The sequence below is a fragment of the Gallus gallus genome, chromosome 4 (assembly GCF_016699485.2).
Source record: "Gallus gallus isolate bGalGal1 chromosome 4, bGalGal1.mat.broiler.GRCg7b, whole genome shotgun sequence".
Classification (NCBI taxonomy): Eukaryota; Metazoa; Chordata; class Aves; order Galliformes; family Phasianidae; genus Gallus; species Gallus gallus.
Genome location: NC_052535.1, coordinates 51,679,754 through 51,690,397, shown reverse-complemented (window position 1 = coordinate 51,690,397; position 10,644 = coordinate 51,679,754). Strand labels below are relative to the sequence as shown.

Genomic DNA, 10,644 nt, shown 5'->3' with positions numbered 1-10,644 from the left:
TAAATGCTTGTTTAACCAAGGAAAAAAGGTAGCGGTTTTGCTACCTATGTATTTACCCACCACAGAAGATTTCTCAAGCAGAACAGAGCTGTTTATGATGGTCAGGTAGACACAGTCCAAAATTCCTCTGCGAAGGCTTAGTCATAATTTACTACAATTTTGTGAGTGCCTGCCACTTGGCAAGTTCTATTTCATAGGAAAAAAAATTCTTACAAATATGAGAATCAACTGCATATAGTCATCAGTGGAAGTTTATCAGAACTCAGTGATCTCTACATGCAAATAATCAACATGTACATGTCTCTTCACCTGAAACAGCATTTCAAAAAATAATTCATCAAAGTTGGCAAAGCTTATTTAGTAGCCAGATGAGGAAACCTGAATTTTCCCATGTAAAAGAGGACTTTGTTTTGTTTTGCTTATATTATATGTGAGACCAAGTGAAATATACAGTTTTTCTTACAATTTCCTAATGTTTGAAAACACTGTTATCAGTGTTTGGAGGTGTTTTCTACGATACGTACCTAATGGAGGCAAAATCAGATTCTACAAAAAACAGTCGTGTAAAATAAAGCAACTCCGAACTTATATTTTTCTGCAAGTCTTTTTTCCTGAATCTTGCAAAGCATTGGCAAAATAGAGACAGATAAACCGGAGGGATTCTCTTTGAGAAGGATTTTCTTTTTTAAGATGGCTTCGAGATAGTTTCTTAATCAACAGCCAAAACTATATAGAAATATGTAACCTCAGAAGTTGAAGTTAGAAATTCAAATGTAAAAGTGGTTTCTAGCAATACGCACCTACATCTACATTACCACACACTGCAGATCAATAGGAGGAGCACTTAAGCCTGAAAAGCCTGCCACTAAGGACCCAAAGTCCAGGCAGTAAGCATCTGATGGGCAACGCTTTGGGGCTTTCTAATGTTAATGTTTGTTTGTCTGTATGTTTGTTAAACTCCGGATCACTCTGATACCATGGCCTGATAGTCCTACAGCATCTGGAACACAGCAGCCTCAGTACTGCAGCAAAGGAATCCAGTTCATATAGTCCAAGATCACTTGTCAATGCATATCAATGCAAGATAAGTGGGGACAACCGCAAGACCCTGTTGAAAAGTACACATCTGTGCTGAGCTAAAACATGCAGGTAGATGCTCCCTATGCATGTTCTTTGATGAACACACTGCAACGTAGAGGCTGGTAGAGTTTACGGAACATTTTCTACAGATTTTCAGGGTCTTTCTATTAAAGTAACAATACTAATAAAAACTAATAATCATAATATCATACGAATAGAATACTAAGGCATTACTCCTTCCCTATAATACATATTTTCCACATACCAATTGGTCAAGCAACAAAAACAGGTTTGCTATTTAAATGCAAATGGAAACAAGAGATAGGCTAAAAACCTATGAAATGAATAAACTGATCAGTTTTGCAATTTTTCTGTTAAGTTATGATGACATTACAGAAAAGTCTGAGAAATCCTACCCTAAGCATTTTCTTTCAAGATACTTCAAAACCGATGCAGTGTGCTGGCTCCAGTGTTACGGTGGGAGTCTACACATTTGTCTTTGTTTACTTAACCTAATCAGGAAGATAAAAAAAATCCTCACATTGAAGTAGTTTGATATAATGATATAGATTGTCTTCCTCTGAACATTAGTGTGTAAAATGAAAGCTTTTTCTTTTTTTAATTAAAGAAAAACTGAAAAATTCTCCATATGCTCCTTTCTGTAAAAATCTAAACATCTGCTTAAGATCCTGATGCAGTAACACAATATGTGCAGCTTTCACAGTTATGAATAAACGCATCTTAAAACACAATACTGTAAAATCTGTTCCTCCTCCATTTGCCTGCCAAATTCAGAGTTCAAGAATCTCTGATCTAGGTCCTCTAATCTGTTTTTGGCTCTCTCACATCTCTTAGGAGCTTCAAAGGTGGAGGGAGCCAACCATGGGTGGTACTATTCCATCATCTCACAAGAGAGTTCTCACTGGCACACATGTGTCAGATCCAGAACATGCTGTGCTTCCCACTGCCAGTCATGCAAAAAGGTGTTGGAGAAAACAAAGTCACATTAAAGCCATGACCAAAGCAGCAGAGCTCAGACAGGGGATCCACTTGAGAAAATAAATGTATCTGTGCAGCTCAAACCTCCCGTGAATTTTGTTTGGTAAGCAAGACTCACAAGCATTAATTATGCCTGGTGTTAAAGCCTTATCTGAAAATATCCTTGATCTGACATGCTATGACCAATTATGCCCACCAAAGACACCATCAAGGGCTTAACAGGTATGAAATATTTCCAACATATGATATTTTATGAAAAAGAATGGCTACAACATACGATTAGAGCCTGGAATCCCACTAGACATGACTAGCAGCTGTATTTTAACAGCTTTCTGTTCAAACTACACAGAACTGAAATGAAAATCTCGCAATACTTCTTCAGGCCTATCCTAAGGATTTAGTCTGTACTACTTTCTTTTCAGAAATAGACAGATGAAGGCAAAATAAAACTATAATTTTCTTGTATGTGCACAAGAAACAAAAGGAAAATTTTCATAAAGAATTGACTTACTTATCTACATGCTAGTCCCAGATTACAAATCTCTTTAACGGATTGTTAATACTTCCCCTATCATCTGAAGATAGTGAACCAAATTCATGGAACTATTTTAAAACTCTACTTTAGAGTTATTCACGATAGCTTAATTTACAATTGCCTTAGCCAGTGATATTTCTGTACACTATTTCATGCATCAAAGTTGTCCACCAAGGTAATTGAATGGAAAGATATTTTATTTGATCTTTCATATCAGCTTACCTCATGAATGTCACAGTATTCTGGCACTCATTCTAAAAAGTATCACCTTTAAATTCGAGAGGTTTTTAATCTGAATGCATTTTGTTTCTGTCTGGTAAATCAGTTCTGATTAGATTTACTCATTATGAGTTATGCAGTTATCAGCTCTTTCTAAAAGGCCAACCTCCCCAGACCTGATGCTTTTCCAGGGGATGTTCTTTCTTTATTGTGTTCCATTTCATTCTCTTGTTTCATTTTTTCCTGATGGAAGACTCTGCCAAATATTTCAAAGTCCTTCTTGGCAAGTAGTAAAATAATTTGGACTGAGTATACTGCAATTAGAATTTTTTGGCAGGTTCCAAATTTTGGATGCCGATGAGAAGAGTATCAGTTTTAGTGTTCATGACCAGTTCATTATTTCAGATAATTTCCTGCCACACAGCACAATTGCTACAGATTGTGTTTGCTTAGAAAATCAGCAAGGAGACACATCACAATTTCTATGTTTTTTTTTTTTCCTAGTGCAGATAACATTAAATAACTCTGTTTTTCTCATCCCATCTGTCTCTCACTCAAGCTTAACTCATAAAATCTTATTTTTCTTCCTAACCTTCTGTGTCAGAAAAGTGTTTCTTACTCTCCAGAATGTAATATCATGTCACTTACTATACAATCAAAAGTTGTAAAACACATGGAGTGATGCATTTGCATTCCTGTCATTAGTGGCCAAAATCAATTATTCTCTCTTTTGCTTGGCTTTGCCACCACAAAAATTCACATGCATCCCGCTAAAACACATTTTTTGGGAGGTGGGGGGTTGAGGACAAGTGCTGTGACCTTATACATGTTTGTGTGCTCCAGAAGCCATATAACATTTGTATTGGATCCTATTCTAGATTTGTGTCAGCACTTCCTTTATACATCCTTGTTTTGATACAGATTATAAACTGCTCATAAAAAAAAAAATCTATCCTTGACTGAAAGGCAATTTTTGGGGGGGTGGGGGCGTTAAGTACCAGGCTTAAAGATCTGGCCTTTCTAGACCCTAAGATTACAAACAAAACATACTTTGTGAGAGCTCAGAAACATTTTTACCAGTTAAAGACTTCTTCTCTTTATTCTTTACAGTGAAAGCATTAGGCAAGCTGTTTGCTGGAGTTTTATTTCCCCTACATCATTTTTCCAATAAAAATTTCCAATGAAACCATCAGTAACAGACCACAATGCAAGACATGCCATTATACACATTTATCTCCCTGCTAGGAAAAATCCTAACAGTTGGCGCTATTTCTTACTCACAGAGTTATCACCTTATGAGAGAAAAACTCATAAAACCAAATCATGGACAGAGTGCACTGAAGTCAAAGAGGGGTTACCATCCATGTCTTCATGGTCAGAGAGGGTTGTTTTTCTTAAATTTTCTGTTTAAATTGCACTACTTGAAAATAAAACTGCATTTACCTATCACTATAGACAACATTGCTTAGAAATCAGCACTTGTCTTGCCATCTTCCTCGATTTCTCACTGCCATCTCTATTACACACCCTTATTCTTTCTGCAAACAGAGCTGTACCTGAACATAATATCATTTAAATTAACAGAGTCATTGTGGCTAACACACTAAGCTTTGCCTTCAGAAACTAAATTCGTAAGTTCAAGGCTAGTGATAAGCTGAAGAACAGAAGTTCATTGTTGAAAATGCTACTTAAAGCTGACAAGAAGAAAAATCCACAAGAGGCCAGAATGCAGTTGAGAGAGCTGCACTGAATTTAGCTTTCTGGAAACACCAATCAAGAGTCACACATTGCAGGGAGAGCCATCCACAAAGTCTCTGGTGGTACCGTTTTCATTACTATTGTAAATAATTTGATATGAGTGTTCCTGGCAACATCAGTGGGTGAGTACTGCAGAAGCTGCATAATAAAGTATTGATGATTTGCAGAAATGTTTGAGTGTTTATATCTTCAGCAGACCATCACATCCAAGAAACATCTTGGTCAGCTAATAATTATCTTGGGAAGAAAAGTAGTAGTGTCATTATCAAGGATTCCAGCTTCTATTAAATGACTTAAATCAGCTTTCATTAGTTGGGGTGACAGATGTGCTTGAATGTTATGTAGAATTTATCTTACTTCTAAAAGGGAATCGTGACTTATTGCCAATCTTTACTGTTTTCATCACCACAGCCATACCAGGTATTTATGTCAATCTCAGTAACTGGTTACACGTACATACATATAGCTGCAGCACAAGAAAGCTTGTGAATCTTCCTCATTTTATTTGTTGAAAAAGTATTCAAATCTTGAGTACCTGTCAGATTCCTAGATCTCTAATTTGCTTCATCACACATAATAAACAGGAAAAAACCCATATCTTTAAAGTAAATATTCATAAGGCTTAAGTAGTAAAGGCTTTCTTGTTCAAATGAAGATAGACCAAGCTCTTAGTGAAATCCATGATACCTACGTGTCAGATGCCTGCAAGGATCTGAGCCACTGTTCTCTGCACTGAGTCTGAGCTCCTGATATTCCACTTCTTCCTTCTTGCAATATGCTGGCAGAGTTAGAAAAAAAGCTGGAATTGCAGCACTTTTCAAGGGTTTCCTTTTTTGTGCTGTTCTTCTTAAATCCAAGGCCAAGTACTTAATTAAAAGAAAATTATATTAAATCATCCATATTTCAACTAAAGAAAATGAATCCTTCACGCATAGAAACTAGTCATTAATCGGAACTGGAAGTATAAAGCATGAACAACAGCATATTCTCCAAGATGAGTAATTCTCCTGAAGACTGAAGGTAAAGTCAAAACTGTAGCTTCCTCCAGTAAATGGAAAACAAATACGTTATACCTTTGTTTTATTTCATAAGCATGTAAAATGACAGAGGTCATTTCTAGTGCTCACTTCTTACCTCAAGGAAAAGGTAAGGCATTTCCTTCTGCACAGAGTATTCCACACTTAGCATACTGCATCTAACAAAAGAAAGAAGGAAAAAACCCATCATCTTAATGATTATAATTACAAAAAAAAAAAATAAAGGGCTAAATGTTTGTTCCATCAACTTTGTGGCATCAGCAAAGCCTAACATCAAACTCAAAATGGTTCAAAAGCAAACTTTGGAAGTGAAGAAAGGGAATAAGTGATTACACATCATTGGTCTATTGAAATACAGATAATAATGTTACATCTCAAGCAAGTGACCTTTCCTGAGTTAATTTAATTCTGAAACATTGCATCTTTATTTAGCTTAAAAAAAATAATAAAAAAAAAACCCAACAACAACAAAATACCATGTAAAAATTCTGTCCACCTGCATTAAGAGATCAACACAGTCCTCTTTCCAAAACACTGAATCAAATGAGCTCTGCTAAGTGGAGAATAAAGGAAGTATTTCTGTTCACACGTGGTTAGGAGATGGCATGAGCAGTTCAGATATTTTGCAGACGATTTTAAATGGAAAAAAAAAAAAAAAAAGAAAGTAAAGGTGTGTACTTATGTTCCTATAAAAACTGTCATACCATTGGCTTTGCTTCAATTCCCCTGATTATCTGGATGAAGCTTCCTGGCAAACATGAGATCAGAGTTGATAGGACTAAGACTGTTAATGAAGAGTTTCCATGTCCATTCTGCAAGTGGATGGAGGAACTGGCAACATGGATGCAGGCACTGCCCTAGAGAGCCATGTGGGGTTAGACACAGCTACTTTTCTGGAATAACAAAGAGAATCCTTCCGTGACAAATACCCAGAGACGTTTGGGACAGCGAACAATTCCTGCAGTTACTTCTTTTTTCAGGGTATTTTTGGATTCTGGATGATAGGCTGGCATCAGCAACCACCAGCTGAACTAAGCTGAGCTAAAAACTCCCTTCAAAAGAATAACAAACCAGTAATGCTGTGGTGCAGATTTCTGGGGCCTTCAGCACTCTTCTGTAGTGTTTCTACACCGTCGTGGCCTTATCTTGCACAGAGCTCAGATTTAATTGTAGAGTTGAAAACTCCCTATAATTATAAGCCTGAAGAACAGACGAGTTTATTTGATTTACACCATATGATGACAATACCCTGGGCCAGATTAGATTGCTTAGTTTACAAATAATAAATGAGATCATTTGACCCAGAAATCTTTGGTTAAAAGTTTGTCTAAGTTTTTCTATCATATGGAACATGTACACAAACACATAAAATGTGCTTTCCTGTGTGTTTTCAAAGGCTTTTCAAAAGCATGCATACAAATATCACATCCATTTGAGCTTGCATAAATAAAATTGTAAAATTGTAACATTATTGAAAAGTACCTGCAGATATCTGTGAGGATTGCTGTTTTTTTGTAATTTCCACATCTGTACTTTATGCACCATTTTTTTTTACAAGATTGACTGCAAAGAGGCTGTTTTACCTGTATATATCTTTTCAATCAGAAAACCTTTGAGCAATGCAGACAATGGAAGCTCTTTCTACATTTGAAGCAATTCATGTTTTTGCTTTGCCTTATGAGAAATCTGAAGTTTCTTTCAAGCGTATATATTTTCCAGCAAAAGTATTCCCTATCTTGCAACAGTCCTTACTGAGAGAACTTCCATAACATGAGAGCAGATTTCTTATTTTTATGAATAATCTAAGAGCACACTGCAAGCTATTACAACTTTTACTATCTTAAATGATCTAATGGTCACCCACAAATTGGGCAACTGGTTACCTAATATACATCATGTGATTTTCCTTTTTCTTGATTAGATTAAGCAAATCTGAGCCAGGGGCTCAAAATGTGCTTTTCATGAGTGTTCATATGAACAAAAAGGTACTTTCACTAATATTCACAGAAGGAAAATAAAAGCCCCAGGTCAGGAAATCACTAAAGCATGTGTTTAATTCCATCCCTCCTTAAGAAAGGAGCTACGCATACAATTAAGTCACATTGCTTTACCGCTGTCTGAACAGGGCTGCTTTTCTGAAACAGAATCAACAATGAGGCTGCCACAGATCGACCCTCTTTAAATCCTAAAGACAGTTTACAGAAAGTGAAGACTTCTGATTTATTTCAAAAGCCACTGCCTTTTAAAAGTAACTAATTTTGCGTTTTTCTAAGTTCTAATAGTTTGTACTCAGTTAATACTGGTTTTCATCCCTCTGTCCTTAAATTCTGTTGCCCTAGTCTGTTCAAAATATACTTAGTAGAATAGCCTCCATATGTTTGATTACACAAAAATTGTGTTTTCAAGCTGTATTCAACAATGATTGGAGTTAATAGAATGATTTAATTGATTTCAATGAGAGCTGAATGAAGAACTGACTGATAGTTTAACTCCGGACACCCTCACATTCTCACCGCAGTGCTGATCCAGCTCTCAGTGAAGTCAATGGAAGGATTTGAGTTGGGATTTGGATCATACCTCTGTTCTCCGTGGAGTCAAATTCCCTTTGTCAATTTGCACACGCACATATACACTGATCTAAATGAAAACAAATGTTTGGCAACCTGTAACTGAAAGTCCAAATCTGTATCTGTATATTTCGGCCAAAACAAAATTGTTATGCTTGACAAAAACATCATTATGCTGATCTGGTTTTGTTTTTTGCTTACTAGCAGTTGTTTAGCGAATATAAAACTTTTTTTTTTTTTTTTTTAATAAATGTACTCTTCTGTCACTGTAGAGAAAGTGAGGAGGGATTTCTATGCAAAACTCCATGTTCAGGCATGTCATAACTTTGACAAAAATAATCCTCTCAGACTAGAACTTTCCATGCTTGGTCTCCATCAAGGGTAATTCTATCTTTGCCAAGTATGAAGAAATTTGGTTCAGCTCCCTCCTAGTTTCCAAAATATAAAAGATTTCTCATTTAGGATCCATTCTATGCTCAAAACAAAAGAAATGTGGGCCAGCTTCCCAGAGGTGAGGAGCTCTTGCAGTTCTCATTGGCATTACTGTTGCTAAAATCAGCTTCTGTGTTTTTAAAATGCGAATACCAAGGGGATTATGGAATACAGACTTGAACACAATGAGCAAACGGGGCCTTAGTTAACATGGTCACGGAGAGTAAAAATGCTGCTGGTTGCCTCGTGCAGAAAGAATTATGCTAACATAGCAGTTTTCATGGTAGCATGTAAGGACAGGAACAAGGTAGATACTGGGGAAGACAGAGATGAAAAACTATGTAAGTCTTTCAAATTTTTGAAGAGTTTTATGTTTAAAACAAACAAGGAAGCTTTTTCTTCTATGTGGAGTAAAAAGGTTTCAATTTATATAGTTAATGTCTCAGGGCAGTACATAACTCTAAACCTACAGACCAATTTCAAGAGGAATCCTTAGATTCAGGGACAGTAACTGTTCCAGCCCTTGTATCTTTTCCAGAGCAGTGCAGAAATCTTTCTGTTTCAGGGTTAGAAGGTCCTTTCCATGTAATCTTCCCCTTCAAGTACCAGCTCAGAGTGCTAATTATCTGTCCAGATCATTCTACAATCATTTAGGCTGTGCTTTCCCCTGTACTGCTCTACTTTTTCCTAAATTAAACTTCTTCAGATTATTTACCTAAGCAGGTTCTCAAGATATCAGATAATCACCTTTAAAGTGGTGGGATAAGGATGTAGGAAATAAATATTGAAAAACAGTACCTAAGAATCATTGAAGAGGCACCAAAAAAAAATACCATAAGATTGACCAAGTAAGAATCTAATTGCTATGGTTCTAAAATTGTTTGCTTTGTTAAACTCATCAGTAATCTGAATCTTTTCCCAGTTTTTTTTAATTAAAGTCAAAATTTGCAGAGCCTGAGAAATCCTTGAAATAATAACAATGAAATGATATGCTTGTAGTGACTATTTGAAATAGTATTAATAGATAATATAGTTATCACGAAGCTGCTTAGTAAATAAATGCTTCCTCAAACATAAAGAACTTATAAAACTTCTTCAAGCATTAAAGAAACATAAGATTAACAGAGTGGTGAGGTAGAAGAGGGTAGGGGAAACAGGAAGCACCAGTGAAGAAGTTGGTACATGGGACTGAACTAAGTATAATTTCCGTACAGGTTCTCCCTTCTGACCTGTGGGAAAACAATTTCTGAGTTATTTTGTCTCTTCTGATTACTGGTCATTCTTCACTACAGTAGGACTTTATCCCAATTAGACTTTCAAAACATTATTCTAGGAAAAAGATCATGTTAGAAAGAGTAAATTGACTAACATCAACCTCACAACTTGGGATCAGAATAGACTCAAGAGAAGGAATGCTACCACCTGGGACAGAAAGTTATTGTAATATGAAGGTCATCTGCATCTAGACAGAGAAAACAATATAGACCACGTTAGAATTCCATAGTTTGCCTAGCTACTTACAATTTATGAAAGAAAACTGGGTCACTGAAACAGTTCACCAGCCTACCATGGCATTTATCCACATTTTTGGTTGTTTCATATGCCTCATTACTGCTTTTGATGTCATAAAGTAAAACAAAAAAAAAAAAAAAAAAAAAAAACACCTAGAATAATGCATAAATCCTTCTGGAAATAAATAGATCTTGAATTAGAGAATAGCAGTAGCCACTTCCAAATGGACAGACCAGTGAAAGCTAATATGCTGTAAGAGTCCCAAGGGATGATACATGTCAAGATGTCTGAATGATCTGTTAATTCATCTCCAGGCAGATATTGACAACAGCTCCCTTCTAAAGGTGAGGCTACATATTGTGTTGACAACTTATGCTTAACACTCACATCGAACACATCTGTTCTCCGGCCGTCAAGGTTGTGTTCAGATGTATAGTTTTTCCTATACTGACAACTTGTCTCAAAAAGGCAAAATATACAATTGGGAAGAAGAAGAAAGCCTTTG

The 10,644-nt window shown here is 36.1% G+C and overlaps 1 long non-coding RNA gene across 1 annotated transcript in view; it reads right to left on the bottom strand.

The window, feature by feature from the left end:
- Positions 1 to 3,829: 3,829 nt before the first annotated feature.
- The window catches only part of LOC112532429, a 28,835-nt gene continuing 22,020 nt past the window's right edge, over positions 3,830 to 10,644 (bottom strand). The window contains exon 3 of the long non-coding RNA XR_005859646.1: positions 3,830 to 5,786. This is a non-coding gene — a long non-coding RNA (uncharacterized LOC112532429). The remainder of the gene's footprint in view (positions 5,787 to 10,644) is intronic.